This window comes from Pelodiscus sinensis, chromosome 20 (genome assembly GCF_049634645.1).
Source record: "Pelodiscus sinensis isolate JC-2024 chromosome 20, ASM4963464v1, whole genome shotgun sequence".
NCBI classification, from domain to species: Eukaryota; Metazoa; Chordata; order Testudines; family Trionychidae; genus Pelodiscus; species Pelodiscus sinensis.
The window spans coordinates 6,375,278-6,391,316 of NC_134730.1; the positions used below are offsets into that span (position 1 = coordinate 6,375,278).

Below are 16,039 nucleotides of genomic sequence, written 5' to 3' on the forward strand. Positions count from 1 at the left end.
TAATTAATTGAAATAGCTCTGTTTCCCCACAGACCCAAAGATATTATGCGGAAGTGTTAGGAAAAAGAGCTGTCTGTATTTCTGTAAATAATTAAGAGCTCAGGAATTGCCTGAGCTCTTAATTATTGACAGAATATGCAGTGTTTGTTCTGGGGTTTGTATGATTTCTGGTTGCTGGACAATGCAAATGGCTTAGTATGGTGAGGACGGGACTTGCCTTACGACTTTGCCGCCTGGTTCTACTGTTCCAGGGATTTTTGCTATATCTGTGTGCAGTGAACGGTTCAGCTTATAATACTGGCTTGATCCAACCTCACCCGCATTGTGTGCAGTGGGAAGGGAGGGGCAGCCAGGCAGAAGTACTGACAGACTGATACCACCCTGGAGACAGGACACGTCTGAGTATGTTGCTTTGAGGTAAGGTGGGACAGACACCTGTGGGAAGGCGGGTGTGCTTAGGTGGACACCACTTGGCCCTGTGGATACCAAATGGGCTTTGTTTTCATTTACCTTCTTCCACCTTGCTGGGCAAGGGCAGGAGAGCTGATAGACTCGCCAGGCCCCTGGGCAAGGGGGGAGGGGCTGGTCTTTGCTCCCAGAAGTGGCAAGGCCTTGCGCAGATGAAGCAGCCAGCCCTCAGCGCCACCGGTACCGTGCCCCTGCCCCCCATGCACTGTCCAAGCCAGCCACCTGGAGCTCTGCAGTGCAATTGAAAGGGGCCGGGGCTCTGGGCACCACTGATGCCGCAGTAGCAGGGGCAGCGTCCAAGAGCCCCAGGCCCCTTTGAATCGCTGGGCCCTGGGTCAGTTGCCCCCTTTGCTGCCCTCCCATCTCACAATGTGTCTCTGCGGAACAATGCAGAGCTGCTCCCGCACTGAATAATTCATAGGTTAATCAACCATGACAGAACTTTTCAGCAGCTGATCTGAATATTCTTTGATTTCAGGCTGTTACAGATCTCGTTTACTTCAAGAATGGACTGAGATGAGCTGAAGAAAAGGGATTCATTTAAGATATGGACCTGGAGGAATTATGGGATAATATATATTTATATTAGAGTGCATCTGTCTGCATGTCTGTTTGTTTAAGGACTCCATCTAAACGGTACGAGCTAGGACCACCAAATTTGGTTGGCAGCTTCCTCTTCTCCTAACTTAAAGCAAGGCCAGGGTTTGGTTGTGCCAGGACATCCAGAAGCCCCAGGAAAAGGACTGTTTTCCATAACAGGTGCTGTTCGGAGGGATGGGATATGAAAGTGGCAACTGGAGGCAGTGAGCCACCACAGGAGATCCCTTCTACAGAGTGTCCACCGAGGGCATGACGAGCAGGTCTGAGGCTCCACCATCTTGCCTGCCAGCACACTGAGTAAGTAGCCCTCCTGCCCCAAACCCTTTTCCTCCCTCCTCATCCTGGTAGCTGAGTAAGGAGAGGCCTGGAGGGAGAGAAAACGCCTCTGGACGTTGGGGAGTTGCTGAGGAGAGAGAAACGTCCTGTGCTGGATGGCACACCCCCCCCGGAGCTCCTTCTTGCCCCCCATCCTCACTCTTGCACCCCTCTGTACCCCGCCTCCTGCATTCCCCCGCCCCATCCTCTTGGCCCTGCACTAAGTCCTGCACATCCCACACCGCCAGCCCCCTGCCCTAAAGGACCTGGACAATGTCAGGTAAGTCTGCTAGTGGAATATAAAGCCTTTCCCCCGGAGACCACCTAGCCCAGTCCAACCACAGTCAGCAGTGGTGGAAGCTTGTTACAATCTGACAGTTGTTTCATGGCTAATGTGCAATGTGGGACCTAGTGGCTGGAGTGCTGGACTGAGACTCAGGAGATCTGGATTATGTTTCTAGCATTGTTGCAGGGTAACCCTGGGCCAGTCACGTTGCTTCTCTGTATTTCAGTTTCCCCATCTGTAAAATGGGAACAATGATACTGACCTCCTTTTTAAAGCACTTTGAGATCCATGGATAACAAGTGCTATAGAGGAGCTATGGATTATTATAACTGACTTGTCTCTGTCCAGTTGCCAGTGAACAAATATGTGCATCATGAACAGCCACCTTCTGTGGGAGACCATATCAAAAGCTTTGCTAAAGTCAAGGGTAGCATGTCCACCACCTTCCCATATCCATAGAGCCAGTTATCTCATCATAGAAGGTAACCAAGGCATGACTTGCCCTTGGTGAATCCATGTTGACTATTTCTGATCACTTTCCTCTCTTCCAAGTGCTTCAAAATGGATTCCTTGAGGATCCCCTCCATGATATTTCCAGGGATTGAGGTCAGGCTGACTGGTCTGTAGTTCCCTGAATTGTCCTCCTTCCTTTTTTTAAGAATGGGCACTACATTTGCCTTTTTCCAATAGACCAAGACTTTCCCAGATCACCATGAGTTCAAAGATAATGGCCAATGACTCTGCAATCACATCAGACAACTCCTTCAGCACCCTCAGATGCATTAGATCCGGCCCCACGGATTTGTGCATGTCCAGCTTTTCTAAATAGTTCTCAATATGTTCTTTCTCACTGAGGGTATGTCTACACTGCATCCCTAGTTCGAACTAGGGATGCAAATGGAGACAATCGAACTAGTTAATGAAGCGGGGATTTAAATATCCCGCGCTCCATTAACATGATCTCGCCGGCGCGCTAGTTCGAATCACAGCTGATTCGAACCAGGAAGTGCACGCCGGGACGCATTAGTTCGGACTAAAGCCCTTAGTCCGAACTAATGTTACTCCTCATTTTTTGAGGAGTAACATTAGTTCGGACTAAGGGCTTTAGTCCGAACTAACGCGTCCCGGTGCACACTTCCTGGTTCGAATCAGCTGTGATTCGAACTAGCGCGCCGGCGAGATCATGTTAATGGAGTGCGGGATATTTAAATCCCCGCTTCATTAACTAGTTCGATTGTCTCCATTTGCATCCCTAGTTCGAACTAGGGATGCAGTGTAGACATACCCTGAGGGCTGCCACCTCCTTCCCCAACTGTGCTGCCAAGGACAGCAGTTTGGGAGCTGACTTCGTCTGTGAAGACAGAGACAAAAAAAGCATTGAGCACTCCAGCTTTTCCCACATCATCTGTCACTAGGTTATCTCCCCCATTCAGTTAGGCTACGTCTACACTGCACGCTTATTTCGGAATAAGCTATTCCAGAAGAAATAACCCAAAATAGCTTATTTTGAAATAGCGCCTCTACACACCACAAGTTTATTGAAATAGCACTGAGCTATTTCGACATAGAGTGGACACACTCATTGGACAGTGAATCGCATTTAAGGCCACCCAGAACCACTTCAGGCAGGGCGTCAGGACAGCACTCACTCCCTGAAGGCTCGTGCTTAGTGGACCCCCCTATACAACCATGTTTCAGGCTCTTCTCCTTTGCCTACCTCCTCGAGGGAAAGCAAAGCCTTTTCTCTGCCTGCTCTGGTTGTCCTTGCGGACACTTCAGCTCTCCAGCCATGGAGCCGGAGCTGCCTCTGCGCACTCAACGGCTATGGCTGCTTGTGCTGCACCTCATGCAGCAGTTTCTGCAGGCTGCCTCCCAGGCCCTGAAGGAATCCAACCCCCTGCTCCTCTTGGAGACCCTCCTCACATCTCTGCAGGTGCAGCTCATGCTGCTGGATCCCATCCGTCCACCCCTCCAACTCTAAAGTGCACTGCTGCTTCTGGCGGGTGCATAGCAATTCCGACTGGTAGGACTGGATTGTCATGCAGCAGGGGCTCCAGAATTTCAGGATGAGGAAGGACACCTTTCAGGAGCTCTGTGAGTGACTTACCTCTGCCCTCAGGTGATGGGACACTCACATAAAACCCGCCATCCCGCTCCAGAAGTGGGTCTCCATCGCGCTGTGAAAGCTCACCATGCTGGACAGCTACCAATTCGTCAGGAACCAGTTCGGTGTGGGGAGGTCAACAGTCGGGACCCTGGTCATGCAGGTATGGTGCTCCCAGGCTATTGTCCCAGGATGCAATGGGGTTCCTTAGGGAAGGTGGAAGCCCCCTCCCTGGGAGCGTTTTCAGTCCCACCTTCACAAAGCCCTGCTGGGGGATGGGGTAAGTGGAGGATTGCTCCTGCTGTGTTGGGGGCAGGAGGGGTTGGGGACCTTCTGAGGGCTCTGGCAACCCTGCAATTTTTTGTCTTCTTCTACAGGTGGTGTGGGCCATCAACGCCATCCTGCTGTGCGGGATCATCACCCTCAGCAATGTGGATGCCATTGTCACCAGCTTTGCCGACATGGGCTTTCCCAACTGTGGGGTGGGGGTTTATTGATGGCATCCATCTCTCCATCTGGGCCCCCAACCAGTGGGCATCTGTTACATTAACTGGAAGGAGTACTTTTTGGCGGTCCTGCAGGCCATGATGGACTACCACGTCCAGTTTAAGGACATCTACGTCTGGTGGTTGGGGCAGGCACATGACACAACTCCAGTGCCTCCCAGAAGCTGCACACTGGCACTTTTTTCCCTGACTGCACTATCAGGATCAGGGATGTGGACTTGCCCATGCGCATTGTAGGGGATGTGACCTGCCCACTCTTGCCTTGGCTTATGAAGCCCTACTCTGGCTACCTTGACCACTCCAGGGAATGGTTCAATGCCAGGCTCAGCAGGACCCACATGGTTGTTGAGGGCATCTTCGGGCGTCTGAAGGTGCAGTTCCAACGCCTCCTCACCCAACTGGACGTCGGCGAGCGGAGCATCCTACACATGGTGGCCTCATGTTATGTTCTTCACAATATTTGTGAGAGGAAGGGGGAGGCATTCCTGCCAGAGTTGGGGGGGAGGGGAGATGCAGACTGTATCAGCAGGGCCTTTGAGCAGCTGTGCCTGGCTACCATCTGGCAGGTCCATCAAGGGGCTGTGCACATCTGGGAGGACCCGTGGGAGAGTTTCTCACAAAGACCCCAGTGAAACACTCCCCTGGGCCTTCCCACGAGGAGCCTATGCCTTGCTCCTCTTAGCCTTTCCTCCCACATCCTTCCCTGACCCGCTTCCCTGTAGGGACAATAAAACATTATTGTTTTGGAAAAAATAAACTTTGCTTTTCATTTGGGATAGAAGTAACTGGATGGGGATTGGGGAAAGAAACTGGGAGAGAGGAGGAAATGGGGAGAGGGAAAGGAGGGGGGATGAGACTCTTAGAGGGGGGAGGAGGAAACTGTAAGAGGGAGGAGGGGGAGGAGAGGCTCAGAGCTAGGGCTGGGAATAGTGCCTGACTCTGGTGATCCCACCACCATGCGTGCTAGGGCCTCAGTGGCCATGGGGTGGAGGTTGCAGGAGAAGCAGGAGGGGCAGAGGCAGGAGCAGGCAGCATGCTGAAGACCAGGGACTGAACTGCTGCACATCTCCCCTGCTTCAGCATCTCCCCTAGGTGTCTCACCACAGCTGGTGTCTTCCTGCAGCCTCGAGTCCAGGGTCTGCTCTAGGGATTAGAGAGCTGTGAAGTGCTCCTGCTGGAACTTGTCCATGGGTCTTCTGTGCCAGTGGGTCCCTCGGGGGCAGGAGGCTGCCCTAGGTGGTGTTGACCACCCTCCTCTTGCTGCTGGTCCAGCTGTGGAGAGCAGAGAGACAGTCAGTCATCCCTGGAGACACTGCCTGAAGCCTGGCCTCATCTCTGAGGTGAAACCGAAAGCGGTGTGCTTGGAGCAAGGCCATGTGTGGCCTAGCCACTGGGCCCTTTCCTGCAGGGACCCAGATGTGCAAGGGGGGAGCCTCACGTCCCCAGGACTAGCAGGCATGGGAAGGTGCTGGTCCGAAAGGGATCCTGTGGATGGGAGGGGGTCCATAGGGCGACTGTGCTTCCCTCCGTGCTGCACACATGCTGGGTCTGGCAGTGGCAGCGTACTGCAGGTAGAGAACTTGTATCCCTGCCCAATGGCAGAGAGGGGGACAGAGTGTTGAGGGGGGAATTGTATGTGAGTGGCAGACACTTCTGTGCCTTGCCACGCTGTCCCCGGGAGCGGACGCTGCCTTGAAAGCATGGGCAGGCCCGTGTGCCATGTGTGCTCTCTCTTCAACACCATCTCCACAACTATGCATTTACTTTCAAAATTCAGCAATCCCTACCTGGGCCTTCTCCTTCATCAGGGAGGATGGACGAGAACATGACCTGCACCTCAGACTCCTTCATTCCTCTTCCTAGTGCCACATGATCTGCGGTGACCCACGCAAGGTGACTCTTGGCAGTATGGTTGGGTCCTACATGGAGAAGCAGGAAAGGATAGCGGTCTCAGGGCCTGATCAGTCTTGGAAGATTCTCACTCACACCCTGAATTCTAGCTTCAGACAAGCAGCACACTTTTCAAGTTTCCTGGGTCAGTGTTACACTGACTCCTCACCAGCCAGCCTAAGTCTGATGACAAAAGACTAGACTGTTGAAAAAGAAGAAAGCTGTGCCCCAAGTCAGGACAGCTAGGTTAACTAGGCTGTTGCTGAGGATGGGTATGAAGAAGAAGAGCCTGACAGCCAAGTGAAACCTGTGTCTCCTACCAGAGTAGCCTTATGTATCCTTGCCACTAACCCATCTTTAAGGGTATGTCTACACTACAACGTTAATTCGAACTAACTTAGTTTGAATTAGTTAATTCGAACTAATCTAATTCGAACTAACGGATCCAGACTAAAAAACTAGTTCGAATTAGCGTTTTGCTAATTCAAACTAGCATGTCCACATTAAGTGGACCCTGAACCGGGCTTAAGGATGGCCGGAAGCAGTGCCTCAGGCTAGCCGAGAGCTGTGCTTAAAGGGACCCGACCCCCACTCCGGACAGACAATTCTCAGGGGTGCCCCGCTTGTAAAGCAGTCCTGGCTTGGAATGCCCGGAGTACCCACACTGGGCACATCACAGCACTCGGCCATCAGCCCGGCTGCACTTGCCGCAGGCTGCCATCTGGGGAGAAGGGGCAATTGGGGGGCTGCAGGAGAGCTTCCACCCCCAGAAGCCTGCAGAGCCAGCCCAGTCCTCCCCATCGGGGGCTCGTGCCCCATTCCTCCCTCACCTCCTTCCACTTACCCTTCCCTAGCCCCTCTTCTTGAAGGGAGGCTAAAGAGACTGGGACTTTTCAGCTTAGAAAAGAGGAGATGGAGGGGGGGACAGGATAGAGGTCTCTAAAAGCATGAGTGGGGTGGAGAGGGTGCATACAGAAAAGTTCTTCATTAGTTCCCATAAAGAAGGACTAGAGGACACCAAAGGAAAGGAATGGGTAGCAGGCTTCAAACTAGTAACAGAAAGTTGTTCTTCACAAAGCAAAGAGTCAACCTGTGGAACTCCTTGCTGCAGGAGGCTGTGAAGGCTAGAACTAGAACAGAGTTTAAAGGGAAGTGAGATCAAGTGATGGAGGCTGGCTCCATGGAGTGGTATTAGCCAGGGGGTAGGAGTGGTGTCCCTGCCCAAGGTTTGTGGAAGGCTGGAGAGGGATGGCATGAGACAAATGGCTTGGTCACTGTCTTCGGTCCATCCCCTCCAGGGTCCCTAGGGTTGGCCACTGTCAGCAGACAGGCTAGTGGGCTAGATGGACCTTTGGTCTGACCCAGGACGGCCATTGTAAGGTCAGGGCTCAGGGTCGGGGGTCTCAGTGGACCCCCTTGATTCTCTTGCACACCTGCTCCTGGGTGGCCAGGCTGGCAGCTCTCCTGCCCTAGCTGGCCACTTTCCTGTGCCTAGTGCGGAGATCGTGGACAAGGTCCACGATGTCTGCACTAGCCCAGGCGGGTGCCTGCCTCTTGCGGTCCCGGGAGAAGGGCTGGGGGGCATCGGGTGGGTGGCTCGATCCGTGCCAGGTGCAGGGTCTGCTGGCTGGGTGCTGGCAGGCTTGCACCTGGCACGGGCACCGTAGCCAGCCCATGCCCCTTTAAGGGCTGTCCGGGGCTGGGAGGGGGGCAGAAGAGTTTCCCTGGTGTTGGCCAGAGTGGCCACCAGGGAAACCTGGGGAGGGCTAGCCTCCCACTAGTTCGAATTAAGGGGCTACACACCCCTTAATTCGAACTAGCTAGTTCGAACTAGGCTTAATCCTCGTAAAATGAGGTTTTCCTAGTTCAAACTAAGCGCTCCGTTAGTTCGAATTAAATTCGAACTAACGGAGCGCTAGTGTAGCGCCTATGAAAGTTAGTTCGAACTAACTTTGTCGTGTAGACATACCCTAAGAGAGTCTAGATCGGGGATTGAACTCGATGACTTCTCAAGGTCTCTTCCAATTCTATGATTCTATAGATTTATCTGCTTCCCTTTTGCCTAAAGAAAAGCAGCACACTTTTCAAGTCTCTTTGCAGGGTAATTCACACTGTCTTCCAGCTAGGATTCAAAGTGGAGCTATTTAAATGACACACAAGATGATACTTTCTTTACTTTTGATAGCAGAGAGAGCAAGAGAGAGGGCTAGACAACAGAGAGGATCACTTAATTAGAACAACTTTAATTGTTTCATTGTTCCAAAATCATAAACCTACAGTTCCTGAATTTTTGTACTTGGATAATGGTCTCTAATCAAAACTGCCACTGTTAAAATTGCCATTTCCTTGCTGAAGGTGATGTAATCTGGAAGACACAGTGAGGCTGGTTAGTTTGCAATACAAAGCAAAGTTTTCTTAAGGGGGTTTTTATAACTGTGTTGTAATATTGATTTATTCTTTGGTTTTGTGCTGCCCACTTGGCTGTTGTACAAGTACAGCCAGCCTCCTTCCCTTCCCCCGCCCAAAGAATTAGGATCAGTAAGAAGCATAAACAAGTGGACTGTGGATTCTCGCCATAGGCGGCAGAAGTGCACACGCATTCCTCAGTTAGCCAGACTTCTTTCTGCTGAAAGTCTGCTGCAGCTTTAAGCCAACAAACGCTCCCTGCTATCTCAAGGAGCCTGCTGTGTGTCTGTCTCCACACCAACACTTCGCACATGGGGGGGGTGGGGTCTGTGTTTCTATTCGTGGCCATGGCACATTTCATTCCGATTGCAGATGGGGTCTCTCCGTCAGCTGTGTACAAGAAGCGAGGCGTGCTCAGCCTTCGCACAGCCCTGAAAGCATCCTTGGCCCACTGGTGCCTTAGACAAGGCAGTGGCATCTTCGTGCCTCAGCGGGTGCCCTACAACCTACTTAGCTTCAAGGTGAATTGCGAGAGGGATTGGCCTAGACACTCTGAAACCAAACAGAACAGCAGCAAATTACAAGCGTGCAGCCTGTATACGGTAGGCCAGGCCGCCACTCCCTGGTGAGTGGTGCTCGGGATGGGGCACTTGCGTCCTCCGTCTCCACAGGGTTCCTATCCAGTGATGGACTCCCTTGCCACCAGCTTGGCAGGGATCAATACGCCAAGCTCTGTAGCCAGTTTTGGTGCCGTTCTCCCTATAGTCCCCTGGGTCCCTTCCTACCCAGTCCTATGGTGTCCACAGTTCAGTAGTCTCTGCATTTGCTGCTGTGCCCCTGTAAGTGTGGGTGGATCTGGTCCTGCCGTGAGGATAGGGGACTGGACTTGATGACCTCTCAAGGTCCCTTGCAGTTCTATAAGATAGGTATATCTTCATATATTAAAAATATTTGGCTGCTCCTCAAGTCTTGGAGCAGCCATGGTCCACTCACTGGAGCTTGCAGTGCATCTCCTCCTCCAGCGGTCAGCCCAGACTGAGCTCCTCTCCAGCCTTTTATACCCTGGTTCCAGCTGCTAGAACATAACAAAGATGGGTTAACCCCTGGCATGCCAGTATGGGGCTGACATACCCTGTCACATTACCATTACCGACCTTAGCTGCATGTACTTTCTTGGCAGGGTAAGTCTTCTTCTGGCATGTATTTTATTTGTATCTGTGAACATATTTGGGACCAGAGGGTTAACTGAAACAGTGGATTGAATAATCTCCTGTATACTATCCCTAAGAATTTTTCCTGATACCTATTCTTCACCTCCAGAGCTGGACCACCTATGGAAATCCTTTCTGGAGAGATGATCAATCAGAGGTGGCATTTTCCTTTAGAAAGCTGAGAGCGGTTGTTGATCTATCTCTGGCTCTTCTAGCTAGTCAGCAACTCCCAAGCTAATTTCCCTCCTTTTGGTTATATCATTCAAGTCCCTTTCAATGAGGTACAAATCTAGGGTTAGGAGGCAATTACCTGTCATCTGAGTAGAATATAATTACTCTTATCACTACATAGCACAATATAAATTAGTCTTTAACTGCCATTTATTGAGTAAGTAGCCACCCAGTTGTTTTTCTATAGCGATACATGAAGCCGTACTATTAGCTTCATCTGATATTGGGCCTCATCTAAACTCCCAATAGTTACTCTTAGGGCCTGGTATTTAATTAGGTGTGAGGAAAGTCTCTGTAAGTGAGTTTGGATTTATCCTGAACTCCCACTGGCATTGGCTCAGCTGTTGAGAGTGTAATGCTAAGCACACAAAGAGCAAGTCAGAGGTCTGTATTTAAAGGTACACTGATAAGAAAAAATGTCCATCTCTCTTGGGGCCTGAAATTTGCCTATTTTTGTATGGAGGAGGTTCCCAGAACAGGGCTGAGGCTCTGCCCTTTAACTTTAGTTAACAGTGTCCTTGTTGGTTTCTCACCATTACTCACGTTCTAGCTAAACTCATATGCTCAGAATTTGGAGCTAGCATAGATGCAATTTAATACTGTTAATAACCAGTCAGGGGAGACCGTAGGGGAACAAAATGGGAGGTTACGAGGCCATTTAGTGCTTCAGCATAAAGATTTTTACTGTATCTGCTAACAGCTGGCTGCCAGGCACTTATTAAAGCAGGCTGCTAGATGCTGGACAGAGTTCATATCTGTTGGCTGAGTTAATATCTGTTGTCCTACTTCTTGCCCCAGCCAGGGATTGAATCAATACCCCCGTGGGCTGTATGCTGTTCTACCTAACAAGGTGTGTCCAAAAAAGAGCCTCCCCCCTGCAACGTGAATAGCAGCTGGGCTAAGCTCTTCTCACCCAGAATTCACTCTTGCAGATATCACCCTTTGGGGTGGGTGAGCCAGCCAGCTCTTTCAGGAGGTACGATCGTTTGGTCGGTAATACAATATGGCCCGGAGTGTCTGTGTATATTATGTTATGCTAAGCAGAGGACTTAGGCTGTGTGCTTCAGCAAGGAGGGGGACTGTCCCGGCTCATACTTCACAGCTCTGGGTCTGAAATCAGGTGGCGTGAACGCTCAGTAACGTGGCAGTGAGTGCTTGTTTTCTTTTGCATTGCTACCCCGCTCTCTGGCCGCCATCAGACACCCTTTGGCAAGGAGAGTGCAGGGCAAAGCCAGGGCTACTGGCCAGACTACCCTGTTTTCACATTCCAGGACAGCATTGCTGAGGCCACTTGTGCCATCGGGGAGGACAGACTATAGGAAATAGCAGCAGCGTTTCCAGTCACAGAAAACCTCAGCCTATATGAAGACTTTTGGGCTCCTGTATGTGTCAGAGACTGTGAGGAGGGGTGAGGGAGGATCAGCTGGAGCAAATCGGCACTGCTCCATGCATTTCAATGGAGCTATGACAATATGTATGTACAGCAGCAAGGAGATGGCCCAGGGAGTTCAGCCATTTTGAAATGAAGATGGGCCTGAGGTTCATGGGCATCTCACCACACAGTCTGAAAACGTTCAGGCTCATTCTAATGATCACATGTTCAGCACACTGCTCCTGGCCATTTCCATGTCACTGAATAAATGCCTCATCCTAGAGAGGTATTTATCCCGGTTCTTCTCTGCTCCTCTTCAGATTTGGTCATTTTTGAGTGTCTTCTTGCTTGCATCTATTAGGGTGTGTCTAAACTGCAGGGCTTAGCTCGAAACAAGCCACGCAAATTGAGCTATGCCAATTGCATAGCTTATTTCGAAATAGCTTATTTCAAAGTAGGGAGAGTCTACACAGCACTTATTTTGAAATAGAGCTCTCTTCCTCCGACTTCCCTTATTCCTTCTACAGCGAGGGCTATAGGAGCTGGAGTAAGGCTACCGGAGTCCTCCAGCTTGACAGTATATTGACGCTATTTCGAAATAACTGCCTGCTGCGTAGACGTGGACTAAGCTATTTCGGAATAGTGAGAGTTATTTCTTAACAGTTGTGCAGTATAGACGTACCCTTAGAATTTACATCTACAAGCTTTTCTCTGTAACCATGAGGGCTAGAAACTTTTTTAAAACCGAAAGCTGAGATTCCCATGTCATCCCTTGATTTCAGGCATTAAGAAAAAGAACAACTCTTGATAAAATAGTGAGCATTGCGAATACTCTCACATACATACTAGCAAGTACATGATGTCCCTGGCTGCTATTTTTTCAAAGGAACCAAGACTGTATGCTTATCAGAATCATCTTGGCCATATATCATGCTTTGACATTATTGTGAAATGGGGCAAAAGCCCCTTTAAAGCAGAAAGAGGAACACGGAACACAGAAATCCAAAATTATTTTTAAAACTATCTTCATGGATTTCCTCTATCCTGTCCTCTAAATGTATGTAAAACAATATGCATGAATTCCATCATTAATTTCCCCAGTATATATAGAATCTACCGAAATAAAACTTGGAAACTTGGGATGGTGTTTACAACATTAACTCTGCTTGCTTTGTGTGACTGAGAGTGCGTGCATGAGTACGGACACACAAAATAACAAAATTAGGGAAATACAGCTAAAGTCCATAGAAACATAAGGTTGGAAGAGACCTCAGGAGGTCACTGAATCCAACCCCTACCCAAAGCAGGACCAACCCCAACTAAATCATCCCAGCGAGGGACTTAAAAACCTCCAGGGATGGAGATTCCACCACCTCCCTAGGTAATCCATTCCAGTGCTTCGCCACCCTCTCAGTGAAATAGTTTTTCCTAATATCCGATCTAGACCTACCCCACGGTAACTTGAGACCATTGCTCCTTGTTCTGCCATTCATCACCACTGAGAACAGCCTCTCTTCATCCTCTTTGGAATCACCCTTCAAGTGGTTAAAGGCTGCTATCAAATCCCCCCTCACTCATCTCTTCTGTAGACTAAATAAGCCCAAATCCATCAGCCTCTCTTCATAGGTTATGTGCTGCAGCCCCCTAGTCATTTTTGTTGTCCTCCACTGGAGTCTCTCCAGTGAGTCCACATTTTTGTAATGGGGGACCCAGAACTGGATGCAATATCCAGCTGTGGCCTCACCAGTGCTGAATAAAGGGGAATAATCACTTCCCTAGATTTGCTGGCAATGCTCCTACCAATGCACCCTAAAAGTCTGGTGACCTTCTTGGCTACAAGGGCATCCTGTTGACTCATATCCAGCTTCTCATCCACTGTAATCCCCATCCCAAGTGTAGGACTCTGCACTTGTCCTTGTTGACCCTCATCAGATTTCTTCTGTTCCAATCCTCCAATTTGTCTAGGTTACTTTGGGCCATATCCCTACCCTCCAACGTATCTACCTCTCCCCCTAGCTTAGTGTCATCCCCAAACTTGCTGAAGGTGCAATCCATCCCCTCATCCAGGTCACTAATAAAGATGTAGAACAAAACTTGACCCTTGGGGCACTCTGCTTGAGACTGATCGCCAACCAGACATCAAACTGTTGATCACTACCCACTGAGCCTGACAATCTAGCCAGCTTTCTAGCCACCTTACGGACCATTTACCCAAGCTAGATTTCTTTACCTTGCTGGCAAGAATGCTGTGGGAGACTGCATCAAAAGCTTTGCTAAAGTGAAGGTATATCACTTCCATGGCCTTTACACACCATGCCAAATTAGATTTCAGCTGCTCAAACTAGGAAAATCCTTACAGCCTAGACAGGGGATATGACGGATATAAAAGTTTCATGAGAAGTTCTAGCACAGTGGCATCCATTTGCCCTACAGGAAATAAAACAAATCACAGCTATTGGTTCCGGTTCTGACTCTGTCTTTTCTGCAAACACAAGGACTATGTCTAGACTGGCCAGTTTTTCCGGAAAAACTTGCCAGCTGTCTACACTGGCCGCTTGAATTTCCGCAAAAGCACTGACTTCCTACTGTAAGATTGTCAGTGCTTTTTACAGAAATACTATGCTGCTCCCGTTCTGGGGCAAAACTTTTGTGCAAAAGGACCAGTGTAGACAGCTGAGATTTGTTTTGCGCAAAAAAGCCCCGATCGCGAAAATGGCGATCGGGGCTTTTTTGCGCAAAAGCGCGTCTAGATTGGCCACGGACGCTTTTCCACAAAAAGTGCTTTTGCAGAAAAGCATCCGTGCCAATCTAGACGCGCTTTTCCAAAAATGCTTTTAATGGAAAAGTTTTCCGTTAAAAGCATTTCTGGAAAATTATGCCAGTCTAGACGTAGCCAAGCAGTTTTTCTACAGCCAGCATTAACACAGCATCAAAACCTCCTTTCAGAGTGTGTCCGCTTCTCCTGATATAATGAAGTATTGAAGCTGTTCCCTTGATTTACCTCATGGCCACGCCCTTAGGGACCTCATCCAATGTCAAATCGCCTTTTGTGACAGAAATGGGTCTCTTCTAAACACAAATCTATATTACCATGTGCAATGATTTCCTTGAAGTGAACCCCTTAAAAAGATTCAAGAGTTACCCTTTAATCAATAGCATTAGTAATTCTGGGAGTACCTCCGAACAGGTGCTTTTTGAAGTGGGTCCTGTGGCATGTTTTTTCGGTGGATGACTGAACTTTGAGGCAGCTAGTAAGAAAACATCCCAAGCCACAAGAGAGAAAAAATAAACTGTGGAGAGACAGAATGCAATGATTTATCATGAATAGACAGACACCATCACGGATTCCACCAAAAGGCTAAGTATGTCCTCCAGGTCCTGTATCAGTGATTCCGGGACCAATATCAGGAACACATCTATATTAGAATTTTGCTACAGTTTTTCACATGAGTCCTTTTCTTTCATTCTGAAGTATATAAAGTATCTTTCCATACCTCCAATGGCCATGAGGTAAATCAAAGGACCAGTTCTGTTCAATATCTTCATCAACGATTTAGATGAAGGCATAAAGAGTATGCTTACTAAGTTTGCAGATGATACCAAGCTGGGAGGGGTTGCAACTGCTTTGGAGGAGAGGGTCATAACTCAAAATGATCTGGACAAACTGGAGAACTGGTCTGAGGTAAACGGGATGAAGTTTAATAAGGACAAATGCAAAGTGCTCCACTTAGGAAGGAATAATCAGTTTCCCACATACAGAATAGAAGTGACTGTCTAGGAAGGAATACTGCTGAAAGGGATTTAGGGGTCATAGTGAACCACAAGTTAAACATGAGTCAACAGTGCGACACTGTTACAAAAAAAGCAAACATGATTCTGGGATGCATTAACAGGAGCGTTGTGAGCAGGACACAAGAAGTCATTCTTCCGCTCTTCTCTTCGCTGATTAGGCCTCAGCTGGAGTATTGTGTTCAGTTCTGGGCACCACATTTCAAGAAAGATATGGAGAAATTGGAGGAGGTCCAGAGAAGAGCAATAAAAATGATTAAAGATCTAGAAAACATGAGCTATGAGGGAAGGCTGAAGGAATTGGGCTTGTTTAGTTTGGAAAAGAGAAGACTGAGAGGGGACATGATAGCGGTTTTCAGGTATGTAAGACTACGTCTACACTGCCGGTTTTGCCAGCAGTGAGCATGCAACTGAGGCACAGATTAGCATATCGCTGCACCTCATTTGCATAATTGATGCAAGCCGTTTTTGTGGAAAACAAAGTAGTGTGGACATTTTCTTTTTGCACAAAAAAAACCCCTTTTCCCACCAGATCAGTAAACCTCCTCTTTTGGGGCATAAGGATCTGGTGGGGAAAGGGGTTTTTGCGTAAAAAGAAAACATCCACACAACTTTGTTTTCCGTAAAAACCCTTTGCGCAAAATCCATCTTGCATAAATTATGCAAATTAGCAATATGCTAATCCACACCTCATTTGCATACTCACTGCTGGCAAAACCGGCAGTGTAGACGTAGCCTAAAAGGGTGTCACAGAGAGAAGGGGGAAAATTGTTCTCCTTGGCCTCTGATGATAGGACAGGAAGCAATGGGCTTAAACTGCAGCAAGGAAGGTTTAGTTTGTACATTAGGAAAACCTTCCTG

At 48.9% G+C, this 16,039-nt stretch overlaps 1 long non-coding RNA gene across 1 annotated transcript; it reads left to right on the forward strand.

Moving 5' to 3' along the window:
- The first annotated feature begins 1,230 nt into the window (after positions 1-1,230).
- On the forward strand, positions 1,231-4,287 carry LOC142819085 (uncharacterized). Its single transcript, XR_012896783.1, has 3 exons — positions 1,231-1,365; positions 3,789-3,936; positions 4,151-4,287. It is a non-coding gene; the product is annotated as an uncharacterized LOC142819085 (long non-coding RNA).
- Positions 4,288-16,039: the final 11,752 nt, after the last annotated feature.